Source organism: Macaca fascicularis, chromosome X (genome assembly GCF_037993035.2).
Source record: "Macaca fascicularis isolate 582-1 chromosome X, T2T-MFA8v1.1".
NCBI lineage: Eukaryota > Metazoa > Chordata > Mammalia > Primates > Cercopithecidae > Macaca > Macaca fascicularis.
The window spans coordinates 43,425,984-43,443,282 of NC_088395.1; the positions used below are offsets into that span (position 1 = coordinate 43,425,984).

The window sequence follows — 17,299 nt, forward strand, 5'->3', positions numbered from 1 at the left end:
AAATAGCGAAAGCAAAAGCTGGGTCTTAGAAAAAATAAAATTGATAAACCTCTAGTTAACAGAGATGGGGGAGGGAGACAAGGGGAGAGGGAGAGGAGGGAGGGAGGGAAGGAGGGAGAGAGAGAGAGAGAAGGAAGAAAGAAAAAGAGAGAGAAGACCAAAATTACTAATATGAAAGAGGTTCATCACTACTGATCACATGTTCATTATTAAAAGGATAATAAAGGAATACTAAGAACAATTCTATGCATGTAAGTTTGATAACTACATGAAATACACTAATTTTTTGAAAGATACAAACCACTAAAATTCATAAAAGGAGAAATAGTTAACCTGAATAGTTCTATTTCTATTAAATAAGTTGAATTAATAATTAATAGGTTTTTGTAAAAGCACCAGGCCCAGATGATTTCACTGTTCAAATGTACCAAACATTTAAGAAAGAAATGACACCAATTTTTCACAATCTCCTCCAGAAAATAGAAACAGAAAAAACAACTCACTCGTTTTAGAAGAACACTGTGCTTCTCCTATTCAGTCCTCACATGCCTCCTCCCAAGTCCCTGGAAAACAGATGTTTTTACTGTCTCTATAATTTTTCCCTTTCCAGAGTATTTGATATTGTAATGGTGAAAATAAAACAATGAGCATTTGTCAAAACTTGTAGAACTTTATAGCACAGAGTAAACCATAATAGATACATTTTTTGTTAATTATTGAAGAGGTCAGGAGATTGCAGGATGGAAAATAGAATGTGACAAAAGAATCTAAATGCATTACAAATGTTTGAAACAACTTCACTGAAGAGGGTGGGTGAAGAGGTGTTAACCTAAGTTACCTTGGGAATAAGTGGAGTTTAAAACACAAAAGAGCAAAAAGACCTGTATTTAACAACTGTGCTGTAGCTGATAAAGTTGTTTCCAATGGGGGTGTGGGTTAACAATTCTAAATATATATGTATACTGGAATCGAATAACTAAATGGATAGTGGATAGTGGGAGACAAATCTCACTGTTGGAGTGGGAGGTTACAGGTAAGCAAAGGTAAGACCCTAGAATGATCTACATGGTAATGGCTTAGAGTTAGAGACATCAGTATGAATCTAATTTAAGCTTAGTATAGACCCAGATTTTTACAATAGAAATATTTATAGTAATACATATTTAATACCATACTAATGCCAGCTGTTAATAGGAAAAACAATGTGGAGTATACATACGGGAACTCTCTGTACTATCTTCAAAATAATTCTGTAAATTTAAAACTGCTTTAAAATGAAAAAAAATGTTTAAAAAATACTAGTCACAACTTAGGGAATAACTTCTCATGTCATAGGAATAGTGGTTAATGAATCAGATAGCGGAGAAAATTAACTAATAATTTTTCCCACTTTTTCTTAAACATAGAAACACTAGCTATGCTGTGATATTAGGTATTCAGTCCAGAGATGCCTCACGGAATGGTGAAAACCACCTTATAATCTAAGTTAGAAAACAGGGATGTAGTTTCTAACTCAATTAATTGCTTGCCAGTTATGGGACCCTATGAAATCACTCTTCCCGTTTAAAGCAAGGTTATTGGATACAACGATCCTAAAAGCCTATCAAACTGAGACATTCCATCACTCTTCATCCTCTAATCTAGAAGGAAGATTGGGCTTCTCTGATGTTCATAAGGCTGACACTCCCCTCTTTGTCATGGCTGTGTATCCATAAACAGAATGTTGGTGCCCATCCAGATAGCCACTCAGAGTCAAGACCTCCATGTGGTGCAGGACAGACTCCAACCTGCTAACCGGGGGTAAAAGGTTAGAGGAGCCTCCACATCCCCTTTATCATCTGTATAGTAGCTGCTGTCAATTCTGTACCCAGATCCCCTTCACCAGGCTATTGTGTCCATTCTCCAGCTGCTATGAGTGCTACCTGCTAACAGGTCATCGTTCACCCATCTTTGAAGAATTATACTAGGTCAACAGAGACTGCCTTGTACAGAGAGGACTAGGACGTTACATTGACTCCTTTTCTGGGAGTTGGCTTGTTACTAATGACCGACTGATAATTGGGGTATTAAAATCCAGTCTCCTTGCCTCAGGGTGAGACATCTCCATGGTATTCTTAATGCTGCACAGCTCCCTGTGAGATTCAGCTGAGTCTAGATTTCAGCCAAACCCACATCTTTGCCTAGCTTCTTCTCCTGCCCTTTCCTGATTTCCTTACTCCATTAGATGTTTCACCTGGTAACACTTCCCCACTAACCCACTTGCAAAATCATGCCTCCCTCACGCTCTGCTTCTTGGTAACCTGACCTCAGAAAACGTGGGAAAAGTTGTTATAATATCCTTCTAATGTCCCAGAGAAATCATGGCTGTGGCTACTCCCATACAACATTCTATAAAGCAAGAGTCAGCAGCTTTTTAGGTCACATGTGGTCTGTGCTACATATTAGTTTTCTTTTTCTCTAATTCTTTAAAAATGTAAACACCATTCTTCACTCTTAACTCATACAAAAACAAGCGGCAGGTGAGATGTGGTCCGTGGGCTACGGTTTGCTGACCTCCGCTCCAAAGCACAGGAGTAAGTAAAGTTGGCAGGCCCATGCCAGTGCAGACTGGAGGTTAGGAGGCCTCGGTCATACTAAAGTCTTCTTTTGGGAGGGTTAAGGCAGAAGCCCATCTGACAGAAATGCAGCAGGAATTAACTAATGATCATCAAAACCTTTGAAAACATAATGGGCTTTACAAAACGTAGTATACAGGGATTTATCATTAAACATTCACCTCTTCTGTTTGATGAATTGTCTTCTGCTTATTGTTATTATGAGAAAACGTTTAACAAAATAATTTAGAAAACCTGAAGGTCTCTCAAGAAGCAAAATAATTCCCAGTAAGCCTTAGTATGGTACCATGAAAAAAATAGCAAGACAGGCACACAAGAGATAGAAACCAAGGCAGAGACAGAAAGAGACATATACCCACACAGATAAAAGGGAAAGAGAGAGAGAGAAAAGGAAAGAAACATACACAGACAGGTTGGAGAGTCAGAGAGAGACAGAGATATAGAAAGAAATAGAGGCAGAGAGGGAGAGACAGTGATAGAGAATCAGAGAAAGAGAAGAGCTGTTAACAAACAATATTTTTAGCAACAACTCAAAGCCTGTTCTCAACAATGGAAGCTTAATTAACAAACACTTGTCTCATTTTAGCCTTTACATTCACAAATCAACATCTATGGTAAGGATCAAGTAGGTGTGTGTTGTTTGGTTTCAAGAGGATAAACAATTTTATACCTTAGAATTCTGGAACGTATTTGCTGGATTATCTACCGTAGAGGGCATTAATTATGTAGTGATGTACCTAATGATGTCTGAAAACAGATTCTGAGTAAGAGAAAAGAGCAGAAAAGGTTGGACTTAGAATACAAACACTTAAGTTGAAGTCTATATATTCTATCATTTAATGACCTTGGAAAAGTTACCTGTGCCTGAAATGCAATTTTCTCCTCCGGAAAAAATTATATACATATACACACATACACAAACACACACTCTAATGTAGTTGTAAGGATTAAATAAGAGCATAAGTCATAAATGGTGTTTAGGGACAGTAAGGTAGAGGGTAAGGTGGAGATAGTTACTTCTCTAATCTTCCTTTTACATCCTAATAAGCCTCAGCAATGTCTCAGAAAAGGAAAGCTTTGAAAATGTCAGAAATGCCATTTTAAAAAATTATGAAATCATCTATATACATTTTGAAACATAAATCTCCCCCCTCTTTTGTGTTTTGCTTGCTTACTTTTATTTTTGCTCTAAGTAGCTGAAGAATTTGGTAAAGATTTCTATAGAGTCACAGGAAATAAAAGAAATAAAGGTGACAAGTCCAATCTTCCAACACAGTTGTATGGATTATGAGATAATGTATGTAAATTGCTTTTTCAGTGATTAAGCACGATATGTATTGGTTATTTGTGGACAAATTTTAGACTAATAAAAGCAAAAATTAATTTTGACTGAGCTGACAGTACAGTTCATTCAAAAGAGTGAGACTTTTTAAATATAGTATCCCAAATCTTTTACCTCTGATGCCATTAGCACAATGCAGTTCTTCCATTTCAAGGAAACAAGGCCAAAACTGTTTTTGAAGATGAGAAAACGATGGTGTAAAGCAATTTCCAGAGTTTTTTTTCCCAAAGGACAGTATTAAAAATTCCTCTTGCCAGGAACTAGGACTGCATTAGTCTATAGTAAGTCAGAAAATATTTTGTTAGTTTATGCTCAAGTTTCAGCACTGTAGTTTCCTCTTACTTTGTTTCTGCTTCCCATCTGTAGTGGACGCCGGGATGAGCCTCTTCAAGGAAGATCCCTCGTCAAGGAAGGAGGAGCTGCCTTAGCTGTTGAGACTACTCTAGACAGACAGCCTCCAGCTGTCAGCCTTTTCAGGGTCGGCCTCAGCTGCAGACAGCAGCTGTGCAATGACATGCCCTTTCTCTGGGTAGCCTACACCCAATGTCTGATCCATGTGGGAGTATAAAGTCATGGCCACTTCAGCCCAATTTGAGAAAATTTCTGCAGCACCTTCCTTGCTTTAGCACTTTCCACAGGATCAATATAGGCTGTCGCTGAACCTGTATCACAGCTTGACTTCTCCCTCTGCCCAATCTTGCCTCCTTCCCCCACCTTCCACGGGGTTTGAATCTGAGGATGCTCCTGAATGAATACCCTTGCATGCTCAACTTTGTCTCTTAGTCACATTCCCAGGGAACCAAACAACAACACCTTCTCATTCTCTTTCTATTTTGTTGCATCATACGGTGTATCATGGCTTCATGAAAGGACAGGTCAGTAAGAGCCGATCCCAATCCTAGGTGGCTGTTGATAGGCTGAGAGAGGACCCTATCAGAATTGCTCAGTCCTAGTATGTCCATAGGGTATCTGATAGCTAATGTGTAATGATAAACTTGGTAGCTGCAAGGAACTGTCGGATAAGTGAAAAAAAAAAAAAGTGAACTAATAGTAACAGAGTACTTATGCCAGGCATTGTACTAGACACTTTTATAGTTATTCTCTCATTTCATCCTCATTAAGAATAGTGTCATAGGTAATGTTCTCCCCATTTTACAAATAAGGGAGCTGAGGCTGAATGTGTGTAAGGGACTCACTGAAGGTCAATAAACCACAACTCAAGACCAGATCATCTAACTCTGATTAAGAAACTAAACTTTGGTTTACATGTCATCTGAATCCAAAGCCTAAAAGTACTTTCCCCACCCCCACTTTATTAGATAGGAATTGAGCTTGACTGCTTTTTAAAATCCAATAACAATGGTATAAACAAGATACAGTTTATGTATCTCAATATGGAAGCCCTAATTTAAGTGGTAGCTGACATTGGTTCAGGAGCTGAAGGATTTTAGAGCGGAGGTTTCAAAATCTGTTGGGTCCCTTTCTAGCATTAAAAATACTTTTCAGGGAAGAAGAACGAGGCTAAAGGGTAGAAGGAGATATATCCGCTCACTTAGCCCTTTTGAAAAGCAGTGACTTCTGCTTATATCACATGGGTCAGAGCTGTGTCACATGGCACCCCTGACTGCCATGGAGTCTGGAAAATATATTTTCTTAATCCAGGCCTCTGTTGACAGTCTAATCAAACTGGAGTTCAGTTTGTAAGCAAGAAGAAGAGAATGGCTATTGACTAAGAGGCAACTAACTCTCACACCTGAAGATTCATCTCAGGGATTTCTTTCTTTCTTTTTTTTTTTTTTTGAGATGGAGTCTGGCTCTGTTGCCAGCCTTGAGTGCAGTGGCACAATCATGGCTCACTGCTGCAACCTCTGCCTCCCGGATTCAAGCGATTCTCTTGCCTCAGCCTCTCGAGTAGCTGGGACTACAGTTGTGTACCACCATGCCCAGCTAATTTTTGTATTTTTAGTAGAGACGGGGTTTCATCATGTTGGCCAGCATGGTCTCCATCTCTTGACCTCGTGATCTGCCCGCCTCAGCCTCCCAAAGTGCTGGGAATACAGGCGTGAGCCACAGAACCTGGCCCATCGCAGGGATTTCTAGAAGTTTTGCAAGTAGTCAGATCAAGTTCTTGGGAAATACACTCAAAGACAAAGATTTGTGTGCAGGAGGCTTTAGGGGAGTGTTCTTATGAACAGCACATCCAACAGAGTATGGGATAAACTGAACTATAATAGAGTTGCAACCAAGACCCATCAGTTTTGTGGAAATCTTTAAAAGTGGGGTCGCCCTTCAGACATGTCCCAAGTTGTGTAAAGGAGGTTGGCCTTGTATCCTGCATCATCCAGGCATTCAATGCTGGTTGCACCTAGGAAAAGAATATGACCTTCAAAGGGGCAGCCGTTCAGCCAAGGGCAATTCCTGGAGATGGAATTGCCAGCTCTAAACTGGCAGGAACCAACAATCCTGGGAAATAAATGCCTCAGACCTAAAGAGGAAATTTGGACGGCCCATCTCAGCATTCACAACACCAGGCTAATAATAAGTTGAACCTCACATGGTGAAGTGCAGATTCTTCATGCAGATCTTACAGAATGTGTTAGACATGGTGGCAAGGGAGACACAAAATGAGAGCAAAGTATTCCCAGATACACTACTTTTGATGCAAATGCTACAGCATTACCTTGTGCAAAATCCCGAATACTAATGATTATGGTTATCTTAAATAACCATGCATTAAAAATTCCAACAAAAATAGGGCTCTTGTGAATGTCTACTATTAGTTCATCAATTGGTGACTTCCCAGGTAGGAAAACAAGTGGTTAATCTCACCAGCATTTTCAGGATCTTAGCACACAACATTGTCAATATAGAGAAATGCATTTGGATAATAGCATTGCAATTTATGAAGATAGTATTTTAGAGATGCAACTAGCCCTTAAGAAGACTTTGTACAAATGAGAAAAAGTCACCCTCTTTGGGCAGATAACAGCCTTAAGCTAAGGTGATCAGCTTGGTAAATTTAGGCTTTGTTAGCCTGGATATCTTTGTCCAACACTTTACAATCATACATGAGTGTGATACAAATTTTCCATACTTCTGATTAAAATTGATTCTGAAAACTGTATTAGCTAGTTATGAACAAGGGTATTCTATTATATTCCACAAATGAAGTGGTTCAGATTGTTTAAATAGCTTACCTGAGGCCATATTGCCAGTAGTTGTCAGAGTCCAGATACAAACTTTAAAATTTTGATGTCAATCCCAGTGCCTTTTCCAGGAAACTACGTTTGCCATTATGGACCAGATACCAACCACAGCAGAATTGTGTAAAACAGTGATTAAAATAAGGGCTGTCGGCCGGGCGCGGTGGCTCAAGCCTGTAATCCCAGCACTTTGGGAGGCCGAGACGGGCGGATCACGAGGTCAGGAGATCGAGACCATCCTGGCTAACACAATGAAACCCCGTCTCCACTAAAAATACAAAAAAAATTAGCCGGGCGTGGTGGCGGCGCCTGTAGTCCCAGCTACTCGGGAGGCTGAGGCAGGAGAATGGCGGGAACCCGGGAGGCGGAGCTTGCAGTGAGCCGAGATCGCGCCACTGCACTCCAGCCTGGGCGACAGAGCGAGACTCCGCCTCAAAAAAAAATAAAATAAAATAAAATAAAATAAAATAAAGGGCTGTGCAAGATAGGAGTAAAGGAAAAACTGTACCTGTATGAAACATAATAAGATAACTAGCTATGTGTGCTAAAACTGCCAACAAATTGTAGAACTAACACACTGTATAAGAATGGATGCTGTTGGCCCAGCGCAGCGGCTCATGCAGGTAATCCCAGCACTTCAGGAGGCCGCGACGGGCGCATCACGAGGTCAAGAGATCGAGATCATCCTGGCTAATATGGTGAAACCCCATCTCTACTAAAAATACAAAAAATTAGCCAGGCGTATTGGCAGGCACCTGTAGTCCCAGCTACTTGGGAGGCTGAGGCAGGAGAATGGCGTGAACCCAGGAGGCGGAGCTTGCAGTGAGCCGAGATCGTGCCACTGCGCTCCAGCCCCGGCAACAGAGCAAGAATCCGTCTCAAAAAAAAAAAAAAAAAAAAAGGAATGGATGCTGTTATACAGAAATATTTTAAAATCTCAAAAACTAAGTTATTCTATCCTCACCTTTAAAATGTGTGTGTGTGTCTGTGTGTGTCTGTGTGTGTCTGTGTGTCTGTGTGTGTCTGTGTGTGTCTGTGTGTGTCTGTGTGCGTGTCTCTGTGTCTGTGTGTGCGTGTCTGTGTGTGTGTGTGTCTGTGTGTGTCTCTGTGTGTGTGTGTCTGTGTGTGTCTGTCTGTGTGTGTGTCTGTGTGTGTGTGTCTGTGTGTGTGTCTGTGTGTGTCTACACAGATCTATTCATGCCCCAATTGTTCTACTGTTCTAAAAAAGATTGAACATTGGCCGGGCGCGGTGGCTCATACCTGTAATCCCAGCACTTTGGGAGGCCGAGGTGGGCGGATCATGAGGTCAGGAGATCGAGACCATCCTGGCCAACATGGTGAAACCCCGTCTCTACTTAAAAAAAAAAAAAAAAATTAGCTGGGCATGGTGGTGCATGCTTGTAATCCCAGCTACTGGGGAGGCTGAGGCAGGAGAATCGCTTGAACCAGGGAGTTGGAGGTTGCAGTGAACCGAGATGGCGCCACTGCACTCCAGCCTGGTGACAGAGTGAGACTCCATCTCAAAAAAAAAAAAAAAAGAACATGGATTAGAAGGATATGTTAAATACTAGAAAACACAATACATTGACAATAGAAGCCAGGCACTGTGACTCATGCCTGTAATCCCAATTCTTTGGGAGGCTGAGGAGAGGATTCCTTGAGGCCAGGAGTTCAAGACTAGCCTAGGCAACACAGCAAGAGCCTGTCTTTCCAAAAAATAGCTGAGTATGGTAGTCCGTACCTACAGTCCCAGCCACCCAGGAGGCTTAGGTAGGAGAATTGCTTGAGTTCTAGGTTGCAGTGAGGTATGATCACACCACTGCACTTCACCCTGGGCAACACAGAGAGAGACCTTGTCAGAAAGAATGAGAGGGAGGGGAGGGGAGGGGAGAGGAGGGGAGGGGAGAAGAGAGGAAAAGAAACACAAAAGAAAGAAAAAAAGGATGTTTTTAATGATGGACAAGAAATTTGCCTCTTAGCTTTCTAGCAGTAGAAGAAAGAAGGGAAACTTGGTCCTTTATATAATTACCAGTGTCAAACAGATTTAAAAGGACAGTTTATCATAAATAACACTCTTAAAGTTCTTCAAAAGTAGAACACTTATGTAATAAGCTACATCATCATCAAAGATGAAATTACAACTTACAAATAGTTTATTAAATTAGTCTTTTTTAACTTTTATTTTAAGTTCCAGGGTACATGTGTAGGTTTGTCACACAGGTAAACTTCTGTTATGGGATTTGTTTTACCAATTATTTCATCACCCAGGTATTAATCCTAGGACCTGTTAGTTATTTTTCCTGATCCTCTCCCTCCTCCCACCCTCCACTTTCTGATAGTCTCTAGTTCGTGTTGTTTCCCTCTATGTGGCCATGTGTTCTTAAAGCCTTTATTATTTTTATCAGGTTGCAAAGGGAACATGTTCACAATAAAAAATTTCTAAAATATATAAAAGCTCGAAAAAGAAATAAAAAATTATCCACCACGGAGAGATAACCACTTTTAATACCACAGTATATACTATACCTATATATATGCTGTGTGTGTATACATTTATGAATTACAAAATATATGTTGATGTGTTATGAAAATATATTTTATGTTTGTAATATTCATATATGTACTTTATAATATAAATTGCAATATATAGTATTACAAAATTGGTCATTTATTTATATGCTTTGCATATTTCCTCATTCTGTATATGCATTTATATGTGAAATATTATGCAGGTATTGGAAATTGTTATAATTTATTTTCCTAAACTTATATGACTGGATATATATGTATGTATATATATATTTCTCTGTTATAAACAAAAATGTAAATAATAATTCATTTTTGTTGAATTCTGATTATTTCCATATAATCAATTGCTCGAAAAAGAATAAGTTAGGCAACAAGGCATAAACTTTTTATAATTTATATTTACGTTCATAATCTGCCCTCTGGAAGAGTAGAACATTTTATACTTTTTTAAAATGTATGAGAAATCGAGGAAGGAAAAAATGTGGATAGGAGGCAGGACTAAATTGCAGCTCCCACTTGGATGGAGAGAGCAGCATGTGGAGACTCACATCATGAACTTTTGCTCCAATAACTACTGCAGGAATATACCAGGAAAGCCAAAAGAATCCACAGACCCTGTGAAGGAAGCAGATTGCTCCTGCAGGACATAGGAGACAGCCCAAATACTGTGAGTGCCCAAACTGTGAAAGTGGGGAAGGGGGACCATCTGCCCCCGAACACACACCCTCACCGGGGAACCTGAAGGTCTAGATCACAGGAGAAGGATTCAACCTTAACTGGAGCTGAGTCAATTTAGAGAGCTGAGTGAAATACAGGGGTAGAGGAAGCAGCAGGAAAAGCCCTGTGGGCTCTCTGGGTCCCCAAGGAAGCCATTTCTGACATGTCTCACAGGGGTCCTTGGGAAGGGCCACAAGAGGAACTGGGAAAAGACCACAGGGAGAAGAAAACCTCCAGCTGAACTTTATAACAATTCCAGCTGAACCGAGTTTCCTGGCTAGAAATCAGGAGGGTGTAAATCTGGTGTGCAGACTTGACAGGCAGGGATTTGCAAAAGCCCTGTTTGCTTTCTCAGCGGGGAGGCTGGTAGCCTGGGGCAAACTCGCCCACTTGCCCACTGCCTGGAAACAAACTCGGTGCTATTGAGGGAGCACAGTGGTAGTGAGACTGGCCTTTTGGGCTGCGTGGGAGCTGGGCGAGGCCCGTAACTGCCAGCTTTCCCCCACTTCCCTGACAACCTGCATGACACAGCAGAGGCAGTCACAATCTTCCTGGAGTAACTCCACTGACTTGGGAAACACACCACCATCCCCCACAGCATCGCAGCAAGACCCGCCCAAGGAAAGTCTGAGTTCAGACATGCCCAGCCCTGCCCCCACCTGACCGTCCTTCGCTACCCACCCTGGTTGCTCAAGACAAAGGACATATTCTCTTAGCAGTTCTAGGGCCCCACCTACCACCTGATCCTCACCTATACTACCACAGCTGATGCTTTCTTGAAAGTGCCACCTCCTAAAAGGAGGCCAACCAACACAAAACTAGTGCATTAAACAATGACAACTAAGGACCGTTACAGAGTCCATTTCACTCCCCTGCCACCTCCACCAGAGCAGGTGCTGATATCCATGGCTGAGAGACCTGAAGATAAGAAGGAACCAAAAATACAATTCTAGTAATATGACTTAACAGGGTTCTTCAACACCCCCAGAAAATCACACTAGCTCACCTGCAATGGATCCAAACCAAGGAGAAATCTCTGAATTGCCAGAAAAAGAATTCAGAAGGTCAATTATTAAGCTAATCGAGGAGGCACCAGAGAAAGGTGAAGTCCAACTTAAGGAAATGAAAAAAATGATACAAGATATGAGGGGAGAAATCCTCAGTGAAATAGATAGCATAAATAATAAACAATCACTACTTCAGAAAATAAAGGACGCACTTAGAGAAATGCAAAATGTACTGGAAAGTCAGCAATAAAATAAAAAAAAAAGAACAAAACTTCAGAGCTTGAAGACAAGGTTTTCAAAATAACCCAATCCAACAAAGACAAAGAAAAATAATTTTTAAAAATGAACAAAGCCTCCAAGACATTTGGTATGATGTTAAATGACCAAACCTAAGGATAATAGGCATTTCTGAGAAAGAAGAGAAATCTAAAAGTTTTGAAAATATATTTGTGAGAATAATCAAGGAAAACTTCCTCAGCCTTGCTAGAAATCTAGACATCCAAATACAGGAAGCTTAAAGAATGCCTGGGAAATTCATTACAAAATTATTACCACCTAGGCACATAGTCATCAGTTGATCTAAAGTCAAGAGGAAGGAAAGAATCTTAAGAGATGTGAGGCAAAAGCATCAGGTAACCTATAAAGGGAAACCTATCAGATTAACAGCAGATTTTCAGCAGAAACCCTACAAGCTAGAAGAGATTTAGGGCCCTATCTTGAGCCTCCTTAAACAAAATAATTATCAGCCAAGAATTTTGTATCCAGTGAAACTAAGCTTCATAAATGAAAGAAAGATATAACCTTTTTCAGACAAACAAATACTGGGAGAATTCACCACTACCAAGCCAGAACTACAAGAACTGCTAAGAGGAGCTCTAAATCTTAAAACAAATCCTGAAAACACATCAAAACAGAACCTCTTTAAAGCATGAATCTCACAGGACCTATAAAACAAAAATATAATAAGTAAATTGAAAAAAAAAAACAGGTATTCAGGCAACAAGTAGCATGATGAATGGAATAGTACCTCACATCTCAATACTAACATTGAATGTAAATGGACTAAATTCTCCACTTAAAAAATAGAAAATTGTAGAATGGATAAGAATTCACCAACCAAGTATCTACTGCCTTTAAGAGACTCACCTAACACATAAGGACTCACATAAACTTAAGGTAAAGGGGTGGAAAAAGACATTGCATGCAAATAGACACCAAAAGCGAGCAGGAGTAGCTATTCTTATATCAGACAAAACAAACATTAAAGCAACAGCAGTTAAAAAAGACACAAAGGGCATTATATAATGACAAAAGGCCTTGTCCAACAGGAACATATCACAATCCTAAAAATATATATGCATCTAACATTGGAGCGCCCACATTTATAAAACAACTACTACTAGACCTAAGAAATGAGACAGACAGCAACACAATAAAGAGTGGGGGTATTCGATACTCCACTGATAGCATGAGATGGGCTATGAAGACAGAAAGTCAATGGATTTAAGAAACAATGGATTTAAATTATACACTAGAACTAATGGACTTAACAGATACTTACAGAACATTCAACCCAACAACTGCAGAATATATATTCTATTCATTAGTGCATGGAACTTTCTCCAAGATAGACCATATGGTAGGCCACAAAACAAGCATCAATAAATTTAAGAAAACTGAAATTATATCAAGTAATCTCTCAGACCTTAGTGCAATAAAATCATAAATCAACTCCAAAAGGAACCTTCAAAAACATGCAAATGCATGGAAATTAAATAACCTGCTCCTGAATGATTATTGGGTCAATAATGAAATCAAGATGCAAATTTTAAATTTTTTTTAAATTGGGCCAGGTGCAATGGCTCACACCTGTAATCTCAGCACTTTGGGAGGCTGAGATGGGCAGATCGCTTGAGTCGGGAGTTCGAGACCAGCCTGGTCAACATGATGAAACCCTGTCTCTATTAAAAATACAAAAATTAGCCAGTCATGGTGGTGGGCAATTGTAGTCCCAGCTACTTGGGAGGCTGAGGCAGGAGAATCGCTTGAACCCGGGAGGTGGAAGTTGCCGTGAGCCAAGATTGCGCCATTGCACTCTAGCATGGGCAAGTGAGTGAGACTTCATCTCAAACAACAACAACAGCAACAACAAATTTTTAAAAAATCTTTGGACTGAATGATATTAGTGACACAACCTATCAAAACCTCTGAGATACAGCAAAAACGGTGCTAAGAGGAAAGTTCATAGCCTTAAATTCCTACATCAAAAAGCCTAAGAGAGCACAAATAGACAATCTAAGGCCACACCTCAAGGAGCTAGGGAAACAAGAACAAACCAAACCCAAACCCAGCAGAAGAAAAGAAATAACCACGATCAGAGCAGAACTAAATGAAATGGAAACAACACCACCAACTACAAAATACAAAAGATAAATGAAACTAAAGGCTAGTTCTTTGAAAAGATAAATGAAAGTGATAGACCATTAGCAATATGAACCAAGAAAAGAAGAGAGAAGATCCAAATAAACTCAATTAGAAACAAAATGGGAGATGTTACAACCAACACCACAGAAATACAAACAATCATTCAAGGCTACTATGAACACCTTTATGCACATAAACTAGAAAACCTAGAGGAGATGGATAAATTCCTGGAAATATACAATTCTCCCAGCTTAAATGAGGAAGAATTAGAAACCCTGAACAGACCAATAACAAGCAGTGAGATTGAAACGGTAACAAAAAATATACCAACAAACAAAAGTCCAGGACCAGACACAGAGCTGAATTATATTAGACATTCAAAGAAGAATTGTTACCACTCCCACTGACACTATTTCACAAGATAGAGAAAGAAGGAAACCTCCCTAAATCATTCTATGAAGCCAGTATCACCCTAATACCAAAACCAGGAAAGGACATAACAAGAAAAGAAAACTACAGACCAATATCCCTAATGAACATAGATGCGAAAATCCATAACAGAATACTAGCTAACTGAATCCAACAGCATATCAAAAAGGTAATTGACCATGATCAAGTGGCTTTCATACCAGGGATGCAGGGATGGTTTAACGTATGCAAGTCAATAAATATGATACACCACGTAAACAGAATTAAAAACAAAAATCACATGATTATCTCAATAGACACAAAAAAAGCATTTGACAAAATCCAGCATCCCTTTATGATTAAAACCCTCAGCAAAATCGGCATACAAGAGACATACCTCAATGTCATAAAAGCCATCTATGACAAATCCACAGCCAACATAATACTGAGTGGGGAAAAGTTGAAAGCATTCTCTCTGAGAACTGGAACAAGACAAGGATGCCCACTCTCACCACTTCTATTCAACATAGTACTGGAAGTCCTAGCCAGAGCAATCAGACAAGGGAAAGAAATAAAGGGTAACCAAATCAGTAAAGAGAAAATGAAACTGTTGCTGTTCGCCAGTGATATGACTGTATACCTAGAAAACCCTAAAGACTCCTTCAGAAAGCTCCTAGAACTGATAAATGACTTCAGCAAAGTTTCAATATACAAAATTAATGTTCACAAATCAGTAGCTCTGCTATATACCAACAGTGACCAAACTGAGAATCAAATCAAGAACTCAACCCCTTTTACAACAGCTGTAAAAAGAATAAAATACTTAGGAATATACCCAACCAAAGAAGTGAAAGACCTCTACAAGGAAAACTACAAAACACTGCTGAAAGAGATCATAGGTGACAAATAAATGGAAACACATCCCATGCTCATGGATGGGTAGAATCAATATTGTGAAAATGATCATACTGACAAAAGCAATCTACAAAATTCAATGTAATTCCCATCAAAATACCATAATCATTCTTCACAGAACTAGAAAAAAATATTAAAATTCATATGGAACCAAAAAAGAGCTGCATAGCCAAAGCAAGCCTAAGCAAAAAGAACAAATCTGGAGGCACCACATTACCTGACTTCAAACTATACTATAAGGCCATAGTCACCAAAACAGCATGCCACTGGTATAAAAATAGGCACATAGACCAATGGAACAGAATAGAGAACCCCAAAATGAAGCCAGATACAGTCAACTGATCTTTGACAAAGCAAACAAAAACATAAAGTTGAGAAAGGACACCCTATTCAAGAAATGGTGCTGGGATAATTGGCAAGCCACTTATAGGAGAATGAAACTGGATCTGCATCTCTCACTTTATACAAAAATCATCTCGAGATGGATCAAGGACTTAAATCTAACACCTGAACCTATGAAAATTCTAAAAGATAACATTGGAAAAACCCTTGTAGACATTGGCTTAGACAAAGACTTCATAACAAAGAACCCAAAAGCAAATGCAACAAAAACAAAGATATAGGTAGGACTTAATTAAACTAAAGAGCTTCTGCACAGCAGAAAAGAAGCAGTCAGCAGAGTAAAAAGTAAGAAGACAACCCACAGAGTGGGAGAAAATGTTCAAAATCTATACATCTGACAAAGGACTAATATTCAGAATCCACAAGGTACTCAGACAAATTAGCAAGAAAAAAAAAACATGAAAAAGTGGACTAAGGACATGAATAGACAATTCTCAAAAGAAGATCTACAAATGGCCAACAAACCTATGAAGAAAGGCTCTACATCACTAATGATCAGGGAAATGCAAATCAAAACCACAATGCAATACCACTGAATTCCTGCAAGAATGGCCATAATAAAAAAAACCAACAAATAATAGATGTTGGTGTGGATGCGATGAAAAGGGAACACTTCTGTACTGCTGGCAGGAATGTAAATAGTACAACCACTATGGAAAACAGTGTGGTGGTTCCTTAAAGAACTAAAATTAGAACTACCATTTGATCCAGCAATCCCACTACTGGATACCTACCCAGAGGAAAAGAAGTCATTACATGAAAAAGATAATTGCATGTGCATGTTCATAGCAGCACAATTTGCAATTGCAAATATACAGAACCAGCCCAAATGCCCATTAATCAATGAGTGGATAAAGAAATTGTGTGTGTGTGTGTGTATATGTATATATATGTATATACACATATATATGTATATACATATATATATGATGGAATACTACTCAGCCATAAAAAGGAATGAATTAATGGCATTCACAGCAACCCGGAAGGAACTGGAGACTATTATTCTAAGTGAAGTAACTCAGGAATGGAAAATGAAACATCATATATTCTCACTCATAAGTGGGAGGCAAGCTATGAGGATACAAAAGCATTAGAATGATACAATGGACTTTGGGGACTCAGGATAAAGGGTGGGAGTGGGGTGGGGGATAAAAGACTACAAATTGCATTCAGTGCATACTGCTCAGGTGATGGGTGCACGAAAATCTCAAAAATCACCACTAAAGAACTTACTCATATAACCAAATATCACCTGTTCCCCAAAAACCCACAGAAATAAAAGATTTTTTAAAAATGTATGAGAAATCAAGTTGATTTCCAGAATGGCAGAGTGAGGACCTTGGTGATGAATTTGCTCCCGTTAAAAACAAATAAAATACTGACAAAGCAATCAAAAACAATCATTTTTGAGCCCTGAAAATAAACCAAAGGAACAGAACAAACTGCAAAGAGTTTATTCAAGAAAAATTATTTAATGTTGGCAAAAACAGTGGGGTCTATGACATTGTAATTTGAGTCTTCTCTTATCTTCCCACCTTCCCAACTCAGTGGCATGGTAGCCATGAAAAGCTGACAGCTTTGTAGCCAACAGAAAGAAATGATACCTTTTTGGAGCTCTGTTAAAAGCCCCTCCCCAGATTATAGTCAATATTTTGACCTGACCCATAGCTCCCTACAAAAAATTCAATTCTGGCCAGGTGCGGTGGCTCACGCCTATAATCCCAATACTTTGGG

At 39.3% G+C, this 17,299-nt stretch overlaps 1 long non-coding RNA gene across 1 annotated transcript in view; it reads right to left on the reverse strand.

The window, feature by feature from the left end:
- Positions 1 to 502: 502 nt before the first annotated feature.
- The window catches only part of LOC135969141 (uncharacterized), a 232,220-nt gene continuing 215,423 nt past the window's right edge, over positions 503 to 17,299 (reverse strand). The window contains exon 3 of the long non-coding RNA XR_010584205.1: positions 503 to 563. This is a non-coding gene — a long non-coding RNA (uncharacterized lncRNA). The remainder of the gene's footprint in view (positions 564 to 17,299) is intronic.